The sequence below is a fragment of the Capsicum annuum genome, unplaced genomic scaffold (genome assembly GCF_002878395.1).
Source record: "Capsicum annuum cultivar UCD-10X-F1 unplaced genomic scaffold, UCD10Xv1.1 ctg1707, whole genome shotgun sequence".
Classification (NCBI taxonomy): Eukaryota; Viridiplantae; Streptophyta; class Magnoliopsida; order Solanales; family Solanaceae; genus Capsicum; species Capsicum annuum.
The window spans coordinates 116099-127084 of NW_025822707.1; the positions used below are offsets into that span (position 1 = coordinate 116099).

The following is a 10986-nucleotide window of genomic DNA, read 5'->3' on the forward strand; positions in this document are numbered from 1 at the left end:
TCGCTTGAAAATGGTTAAGTCTAGGGACTTTGAATGGGATTTTGTTGTTTAGTATTTGGTTTGTTCGGTGCCTTAGGCGCTTGAAAATAGTAAAGTCTAGGGACTTCAAATGGAATTTTGTTGTTTTGAATTTGATTTGTTCGGTAACTTAGGCGCTTGAAAATGGTTAAGTCTAGGGACTTTGCATGGGATTTGGTTGTTTAGAATTTGGTTTGTTCGGTGTCTTAGGCGCTTGAAAATGGTTAAGTCTAGGGACTTTGCATGGGATTTGGTTGTTTATAATGTGACATGTTCAGGGACTTAGTCGCCTAAAAATGGTTAAGTCTAGGGACTTTAAATGGGATTTGTTGTTTTGAATGTGGTTTGTTTGGTGACTTATTCACTTGAAAATGGTTAACTCTAGGGACTTTAAATGGGATTTTGTTGTTTTGAATTTGGTTTGTTCGGTGACTTAGTCACTTGAAAATGGTTAAGTCTAGGGACTTTGAATGGGATTTTGTTGTTTAGTATTTGGTTTGTTCGGTGCCTTAGGTGCCTAAAAATAGTTAAGTCTAGGGGCTTTAAATAGAATTTTGTTGTTTTGAATTTGGTTTGTTCGGTAACTTAGGCTCTTGAAAATGGTTAAGTCTAGGAACTTTGCATGGGATTTGGTTGTTTAGAATTTGGTTTGTTCAGTGTCTTATGCGCTTGAAAATGGTTATGTCTAGGAACTTTAGAGGTAATTTTTTTGTTTATAATGTGACATGTTCAGCGACTTAGTCGCTTGAAAATGGTTAAGTCTAGGGACTTTAAATGAAATTTTGTTGTTTTGAATGTGGTTTGCTCGGTGACTTAGTCGCTTGAAAATGGTTAAGTCTAGGGACTTTGAATGGGATTTTGTTGTTTAGAATTTGATTTGTTCGGTGACTTAGACGCTTGAAAATAGTTAAGTCGAGGGACTTTGAATGGGATTTTGTTGTTTAGAATTTGGTTTGTTCGGTGACTTAGGCGCTTGAAAATAGTTAAGTCTAGGAACTTTAAATGGGATTTTGTTGTTTTGAATTTGGTTTGTTCGGTGACTTAGGAGCTTGAAAATGGTTAAGTCTAGGGACTTTAAATGGGATTTGGTTATTTAGAATTTGGTTTGTTCGGTGTCTTAGGTACTTGAAAATGGTTAAGTCTAGAGACTTTAGAGGTTATTTTTTTGTTTATAATGTGACTTGTTCGGTGACTTAGTCACTTGAAAATGGTTAAATATAGAAACTTTAAATGGGATTTTGTTGTTTTGAATGTGGTTTGTTCGGTGACTTAGTCGCTTGAAAATGGTTAACTCTAGGGACTTTAAATGGGATTTTGTTGTTTTGAATTTGGTTTGTTCGGTGACTTAGTCTCTTGGAAATGGTTAAGTCTAGGGACTTTGAATGTGATTTGGTTGTTTAGAATTTGGTTTGTTTGGTGTCTTAGGCGCTTGAAAATGGTTAAGTCTAGGGATTTTAGAGGTGATTTTTTTGTTTATAATGTAACTTGTTCGGCGACTTAGTCGCTTGAAAATGGTTTAGGGACTTTAAATGGGATTTTGTTGTTTTGAATGTGGTTTGTTCGGTGACTTAGTCACTTGAAAATTGTTAAGTCTAGGGACTTTGAATAGAATTTTGTTGTTTTGAATTTGGTTTGTTCGGTGACTTAGTCGCTTGAAAATCATTAAGTCTAGGAACTTTGAATAGGATTTTGTTGTTTAGAATTTGGTTTGTTCGGTGACTTAGGCACTTGAAAATGGTTATGTTTTTTTGACTTGATCTAATTAGTTGAATCTGATTGATTTTATAGATGAAACCTGATTATAGCTAGATATATAACCGAAACAATGATAATAGAATGAGTATTAGGGAGGAATTTGTTGAGGGTGTCAAAAGATTTGTCGAACATGCTAATACACTTGATGTTTGGACACGTTTTCGGGTAATTCATTGTCCTTGTGTTAGGTGTAATGGTATAAATCTTGTAAGTGAAGAAGAGGTAAAGGAACATCTTTATAGAAAGGGGTTTCACAAGGACTTTTTAAGAATATGTGGTATTCATTGTGATGCTGCGCAAAATAACTTTGTTGTTGGAGAAAGTAGTAGGTCTGCAGGGCAGAATGAATATCAAGATACTAGGATGACAGAAATGGTGCACGCTTCTTTTGGGATGCAACACGGGGTTGACTTTAGGGAAAATGTTGAAGATGTTCCTAATAGCAAAGCGGGCAATTTCTATGAAGAATTGCATCCTGCTAGTCATCCTTTTTTTACGGGTGTTCATACTCTCGTTAGATTATTAAGTATTAAATCTGACTGAAATATTACGAAAGGAGGAATGGACTCAATTATAGACTTTATTAGAGAGTTAGTTCACCCCGGCTTGGAGGTTTTTGGTTCTTTAAGGCAAAAAAATTAGTGTCAAGGTTAGATCTCTCTTCGGTTAGAATTGATTGTTGTGAAAATGATTGCATGTTATACTTTTAGGGAGATGCTAACCTAGAGTTTTGTAAGTTTTGTCAGCACTCTAGATATAAGCGTGGTTCTACTGGGAAGCAAATTGCTATTAAGGCAATGCATTATTTACCTCTTATACCAAGGTTAAAGAAGTTGTATGTTTCCTACAGCTCAGCTCCTCATATGAGATGGCATAATGAAAATAGAAGGTCCCCTGGTGTTATGTGTCATCTATCTGATAGAGAGGCTTGGAAGCATTTTAATGCAACTTATCCATATTTTGCAGCTGAGCCATAAAACATTCGATTGGGATTATGTGCGGATGGGTTCTCTCATTTTTCAATTGGTGGTGCACCATATTCATGTTGGCCTGTATTTATCACTCCTTATAATCTTCCTCCTGAAATGTTAGTGATTAGTCCCCATATATTTCTAAATTATGTTATTCCCGGCTTGCGTAATCCAAAAGGCGGAATAGATGTGTACTTGCAACTTTTGATAGATGAACTTCAGATTTTATGGCATGAGGGAGTTGAAACATGGGACATCTCTCTTAAACAAAATTTCAATCTGCGTGCATATCTAATGTGGACTGTTAATGATTTTCCTGCTTATGGAATGTTGTCAGGGTGGATGACCATTGGAATGCTGGCTTATCATACTTCATGGAAAAAACATAATCTTTGACATTGAGACTTAGCAGGAAAAATTCATGGTTTGATTGTCATCATTGTTTCTTGCCACCTGATCATGAATTTAGGAGACTCAAGAATGCCTTCAGAAGGAATAGAAGGGAATATGATGGTCCACCTCCAATGCTGTCTGGTCATGACATCTAGAAAATAGTTCAGGATTTGCCTAAAGCCAATGAGGAACGATTGTACAGGCTTGATGGATATGGCGTTTTGCATAACTGGAATAAGCAAAGTATATTTTGAGAGTTAGAATATTGGCCAGATAATTTACTTAGAAATAATATTGATGCCATGCATATTGAGAAGAACTACTTTGACAACTTGTTCAACACAGTTATGGATGTCACCGGCAAAACAAAGGATAATCCTAAGGCCAGACTTGACTTACCAGATATTACAACTGCAGAGAATTACACTTACAGCAGGGACCCAACGGCAATGTTCTTAAGCCCAAGGCTAGTTTTACATTCAAGTTGGACCAAAAGCATCAAATATGTGAGTGGGTTCAAAGTTTGAAGATGCCCGATGGATATGCCTCAAATTTGGGAAAGAGGGTTGATATGACTCAATAAATCTTGCATGGAATGAAAAGCCATGATTGTCATGTTTTCATAGAGAAATTACTTCCAATTGCTTTTATTGGTTTACCTAAAAACATATGGAAACCAATAGCAGAGATCAGTTTGTTCTTCAAAGACTTATGTGCCACCACATTAATAGAAGAAAATCTGGCGCGAATGGAAAGTAATATTGTTGTTATCACCAACAAGCTGGAGAAGATTTTACTGCTTGCGTTCTTGATGTGATGGAACATCTTCTCATTCACCTTGTACACAAAGCTCGGCTAGGCGGTCCAGTTCAAACTAGGTGGATGTATCCATTTGAACGGTAAGCATTTGCAACGTATTTAAATGCATACATATCTTTTTTAAAGATAGTAAACATCTAACCTTAATATTGTACAGGGAAATTGGAAAATAGAAAAGGGATCCCAAAAATAAATATAGGGTGGAAGACTCTATATTTAAGGCATATCTTGCGAGAGAAACTTCTCAATTTTGTTCATACTACTTTCGTAATGAAGTTGCTTGTTCAAGAAACCGACCGAAACATCATCAGGACGATGTAAATGAGCCTCATTTACAACCGATATCAATTTTCAATCAATCTGGTTATAAGGCTAAAAAAATATACCTCGCCGGCTCTCTCCCACGGAGTGCAAATTAGTAACTTTGAATATCTTGCTGAATTGCCCCAAAAATGAGCCCTTTCTAAAGTAAGGAGATTCAAATTTTAACATATCTTGTTTGTTTACTCATTCCCTTAAAGAAACTAATTGTGTATCCCATGTTGGATGTTCAGTTTATTTAAGACACAATTCCACGAAAATCAACTGTATGCATCCTTTGTATCATGGTTTAAAAATGAGGTTCGTCAATGTATTAATGTTTCTACAAAGCTTAAATATTTACACATTCCTCAACTAAAATATATATATATATATATATATGTATGTATGTATGTATGATATTTTTAGGTACACCTTTCACCAAATGCAGCCACATACAATAATCTCGTGAGAGATATTTCTTTGGGTCCAGTCAAAGCTAATGCAATGTCCCAATACAAAATAAATGGGTTTAATTTTTCTACCGACCAACACTCCAGGTCAAGGAAAACAAATAATAGTGGTGTTTGGGTTAAGGGTGATGATGATGTTGATTACTTGGCATTATACACGAGATCTTAGAATTGGAGTATGCTGGTTTCCCAATAAAAAAAATTATCCTCTTTTGATGTAAGTGGTTTGATCCAAGCACAGTAGGCACAAGAGTACATAAGGAGCATAACATCATTGACGTAAAGCACAATAGGTCGTATCCTATTTACGATCTATTTGTTCTAGCGCAAAATGCTAAACAAGTGTATTATGCTCCTTATCCTTTATGTAATGACAAGTCTGATTGGTGGGCTGTAATAAAAACAAAGCCTATAGGCCGGGTAGAAGTTGAGAATGTGCTGGAGACTACGTATCAAAATGAAATGCAGATTGATCACCAACTAGTGGACGTTGAATTAGTAGATGATTTGAATCACCCAAAAAATATATTTAAAGAAGTTAATATTACCGAAGAAGAGGCTGAGTGGGTAGGAGATAAGGAAACCTCCGAAGAGGGTGAATGGTTTAGTGGAGAGTCTTCAGAAGATGAGGATTAGTTGTGTAGGTTGTATTTATTATGTATTGATGTCTTGATACTTTGTACTATATATTTACCTTTATGTTTCTTGTTTAAGATTGATATGTAATATACTGTTTAAGTTTGTTGTTTCCACTTTTCCATGATTTATATAGTAATAAAAATATTCTTGTCTATATTTTGTGTTGTTGGGGCTGTTTGAAATATGAATTCGTAACTTGAAATTACTTACTTGGAATGTTTTCTTATTTATATATTCATGTTGTAGGAACTAACTACTTGTTAACATAAATTAGATGTCCGGCAGATATGACAAAGGTAAGGGAAAGGTAGGTACTACGAAACCAAAAAAGAAAAAACAACCTCCTTCTTATAGACGACCGACAGGTATTCATATATCTGAGGGTCGGTGTGCTGACGGGCCAGGACGACCCTTATATTCTAGGTCGTCCGAGGATTTGATACCTACTCCTATGTATGTGGGGCCACTACATGGGTCTACACTGACCCATTCTGTTTTGATGACCGTGCCACCACCAGCACAGTACTATCGGATGGCCGCTGGCCCCTCCATATATCTACCATCATCGATACCCTCCTGCAGTAGTCATACAGCTTCGCACAGTGATTCTGCTAGATCTATTGGGTTGTCGAATCTTCGGCTTGGAGGCACTCTATCTGCTACTTCAGATCCGCCCACGCCAGTGCATCACCATCATTTACTAGGCAGCCAGGAGATAGTGATGATTCTGCAAGGATTTATATTATTCCAGTTGCGAGAGGGTAAGATTTCTAAATATAATAACGTTACTCATTTTTTCATTACTATTTGATTATTCTCGATGAAATTACTATTTGATCTTGTGTTGTAGGTTTAGGTCGGATGCTGGAGTTGGACAAACAGCGCGAATATGCATTAGTCGGCACTTCAACGGCTACTGGACCAGCTGGCAAATAGTTCCAGAACTTGACAAGGAGAGAATGTTTAAAGAATTTAAGGTAAGGATTTAACTTATCGACTACTTATTAAAAATTTGTTAGAACACAAGATTGAATATTATATTTTGGTTTTAGAAATTTTACTGGTGGGATGATGCAAATTAATTTCTTATAAAGAAGAACTTTTTCATAAGATGTAGAGCCAGATTTAACGATCTCTTGGATTATGACCGAAGGAAATCGGTAAAACCTAAGTGGATTCCTCAACCTATGTGGTCACTGTATCAGTGCCATTGGAATAACCCAGAATACCAATTATTAAGGGAAAAAGGAAAGAGAGCTCGGGCATCATCCAAGGGTGGCTCCTTACATACTGTGGGTGCCAGAAGTACTCTTACTGTGAAGGAAAAATTGGTATGTAACTTTTACAATTTTAATTCTTTGTTTATATTTAAATTTTTTTAATATTTGAACGTTGATAATTTTTTCATATGCAGGAAAAAGAACAGGGTAGGGAACTACTAAATGATGAGATTTTCGACGAGACTCGTCTGAGAAAGAAAAAAATCCGACTGATGAAGATGTTTGGGTTGAACCTCGTGCAAAAGTTGTCCACGTAAGAAAAAAATTTTGAATTTATAAATCTTTTTCTCAAAGTTGATATTATTCAATTATAACTACTTTACTATTTTTTGACTGTTAGTATTAACTTTGCTTCAAATTTAGGACGAATTTAGGCGTCTTGTTGGTGAGTATTGTAGTAGTCATCCTCCTGAAAGTTAGGGTGACTCGATACCCCAGCATGTACGGAATGAGTTATGAAAAAAATCTTCGGGTCCTGCAAATAGAGGTCATTTCTACGGATGTCACACAAAATTTTTTGGCGATAATATTAGGTGTTCGTCCGGCCCTGCATACTCTAGCTCTTCGGTTGATACAGAAACCATTGTAAGACTACAAAATATGATTTCTCAACTCACTGAAGAGTTTGTTGAACAAAAAGAGGGGTATGCTGAACAGAGTGCTAGGCAAAAGAAGATGGAGAAGGCAACAACATCACAAATCAGGATGCTGCAGCAGCAGTTCAATTCTTTCATTCAGGCTGCGGGGTTATTCCTCCGTGTCCTGGTGATGCAGTTTGGGCTGCAAAAGGTCTAGGCCCTCTAGATGATTTCAGCACGGATAATGATATGGAAGACGAGGACGAATTCGATGATGATGGTGACTGCTAGTTTTATTATTTTTGTATGTCTTGTACTTTAAATTTAGACATTTTGTTGTTTGAAACTATTGTTGTAGTTTTTTCGTATTCACCTTTCTTGGACATTTTGTATGTGTTGTACACTTTTGAAAATTTCCATTTAATTTTTTGTTGTTGTTGTTGTATTTTCATTTTGGTTACTGTTGTATATTGTTGTTGTTGCATGCTGTATTTGAGTTTTCAATTTTATTTTTTCAATTCCCACAACAATCGACCACAAGTGGTCGATTTTTAAATATTTTTTTGGCAGAAAACCGACCACAAGTGGTCGATTTTTTATAAAATTAATTTATTAATTATAATAAAAACCAATCAATTGTGGTCGGTTTTAAATTAAATTAATTAATTAATTTATTAAATAACCGACCACACGTGATCGGTTTTTTATTAAATTAATAAATTAATTTTATAACAAACCGACCACTTGTGGTCGTTTTTTTTCCTAAAAATATTTTTTCAATTTAAATTAAATACTAATTAATTTTAAAAATAAATATATATTTTTAAAAAAATCGACCACTCGTGGTCGGTTTTTAAAAAGTCACCGCTATTTTTCCGACCACAAACTTTGATCGGTTTTATGGTCGAAATTTGGGGAAAACCGACCACTGGTTGCCGATTTTTGTGGTCGTTTTTCCTTTTTTTTAAGTAGTGGGAATTTAAGACATGGTGTTTCAAAAAGATTACTAGAAATGAGTTAGAAAGATGTGAACTAAAATGATTGTGGAGGTTTCAATTAAAAGTGAATCTTTATGTTTCTTCAGATGTGTTCTCGTGAAAAAGACATTACCGACTGCTACTATGATAAACGTGGGAAGCAAGCAACAAATCTCCGAGCTCTTCTTTAAGGCCCACCTGTCCATCTAAACCAGGATCTACACTTTTACTTTGCACATATATTGTACAGCACATATATGACATATTTGGATTTTACTTTCTTGACAGACAATTTTTCTTTCGATAAGTTCGGGAGAAAATGTCATGTTGCCGTACAAGAAAGGATGCAGAATACTTAAACTTATGCTTGAACGAGTTTAAGATGGGTCCACTTGGTGCCATTAGCTAGTGAATACTTTTTTAATTGGTAAATTTCTTGTGTGTGAATCTATATATTACATTCTAATAGGTTCATTACTGGTAGACTAACCTTGCGATCAATGCAATGGGTTTTTTTATGGAGAAAAGTTAAGTAGTTTTTTCAAATTAAGCTCGGAGTTCGGATTGAAGAATTTACAGACCGACGTAATCTCTTAAATCAACTGCTTGCGACGTTCTTTGGTAGTGTATCAGCAAAGTGAACAAACAATTATATTGATCATAATCTCGTGCTCAGCACAAGTACGGGCCATCTAGTTTTGAATATTTCTTGAGAGTTGGGAAAAAAGGCAATAGTTTATGCCTCTCCCCTCTTAGATCAAAAAACTTAATTCCCTCCATGCATCTTTAGTTGTCTAGTATATTAAAAATATTTGTTTATCTTTATTGATACAATTCAAAAAATGAAGAGATAATTTATTATTTTGTCGTGCTATTAAATATTATTCATTTACCAACGTTTAGATGACTTACATAATTAATAAGAGTGATATAGTAAAATTACTACTCCATTTATTGTTTCTTGAAGAGTGTAAGTCAAATATGAACAAGTAAAGCTGGACAGAGAAATAGTTGGGGGAACTGGGACGACGAAGACGTATGTTCTTTAGTCAATCAAGGTTAGTTATGGTTGCTTCAAGTCTACTTAATTTCAACTTTATTTTAAATACGAATTGATTGATCAGCAACCTAATTATAATACAAGTGGATAAATATTAATTATTGAAAAAAAAAAAAAAACTGATATGCAGTTACAATTTCTTATAAATTTGGTTATGTATTAAAATGCTCTTGTAAGATGGACCTTACCATTGAATTGGTAGTGGTTGATGCACCTAAGACGTTAAGTAACCTTGGAATATTGACACATGATATTTTACGGCATCAACATAAACCTTATCCTAGTATTTATTCCTAAAAGTGTATACAAAAGTTAATAAGCAAAGCTTAATACTTGTTTCAGGTTGCAAATCCTGTTACAATAGACGAGATCAACGGTTACGAATACAGAGAATACAACTTCAACATGTCCCTATTCTGGTCACCCAATTTAGTAAGAATGGAAAAGACCGTTTATTTATATCTGGATGAAATAGATGAATCTTGGACGATAAAAATCGAAAGTTTCAATTATGTGATCATATCTGCTGGCCACTGGTTCTTCCATCCAGCCATGTTTTACTTAAACCATAGCCTCATTGGTTGTCAAGACTGTCTCCGATCCCATGTTAGTCGTTTGGCAAAATCGCATTTCAGTTATCGACAGGCATTTTGAACAGATTTCCGTGCCATTAATAACCTCAAAAACTATAAGGGTGTGACATCTTTAAGGACATTTTCACCAGGCCATTATGAGAATGGAACTTGGGAAGAAGAGGGAGATTGTAATAAGACAATGCCCTTTAGGAGGAACGAGAAAGGAACGAGAAAGTATAGAATGATTATAACTTGGAGTTTTACAAGATTCAATTGCAAGAACTTGAGATTGCACAAAAAGAAGGGAGAAAGAGAGGTTTGAAATTTGGGTTGTTAGATATAACACGACCCATCATATTGTTGAGACCAGATGGTCATCCTAGAAATAATGGCCATTTCCCAAAGATTGGAAAGCCTAATGACTGTGTTCACTGGTGTTTGCCGGGACCTATTGACATTTGGAATGATTTCTTACTAGAATTGTTAAAAAGAGAGGGTAAATTGGCTTAAAAGTGGTCAGTAGATCTTCCAAAAAGGATGATAGCAAATAATTAATTTGCATGAACAATATCTCTCTCTTATTGTTTTATTGTGCTGGGCCTTTTTGAAAGAGAACCTCTTTTCTAATGATTCTTTAGGATTATTACTTGGTTTAAATGATACGATCTTTGCATTGGGAATGTAGTTTAATCTATGATAATTAAGTTAATTGTCATTTTTGACTTATTGTGAAATAATTTCATGAATATTAGTCATGAAACGATGGAATTTACTAATTAATGGCTTAAATTAAGTTGCTAAAATAGCCTTGTTTTAAGTTCTTTTTGTTGAAAATTGAAAATTGAAAATTATATTCAACCACGTGTTGAAATATAAATAAACTAGTTTTTGGATTGTAGAACTAGAATCTCTACTAGAACTTTTGCTAAAATCATTTCACTTTTTATATTATATTTTTACTATATAGAAGAGTGAGTTGGAGGACGATCAAGGGCAAAATTATCATTTCATAAAATTTTAGAATGTTTGTTTTTATACTATAGTTTTAAAAGTAGGTCACAAATTTATAATGATGAAATAATCATGAAACTTTTTCTAAATTAATGTAGATCCATCATTTTTCCTTAAATGCTTTGTAAGGATATTAA

General features: G+C 34.7%; 1 pseudogene; it reads left to right on the forward strand.

The window, feature by feature from the left end:
* Nucleotides 1-10348, forward strand: part of LOC124890385 — a 20578-nt pseudogene extending 10230 nt beyond the window's left edge.
* The last annotated feature ends 638 nt before the right edge of the window (nt 10349-10986 follow it).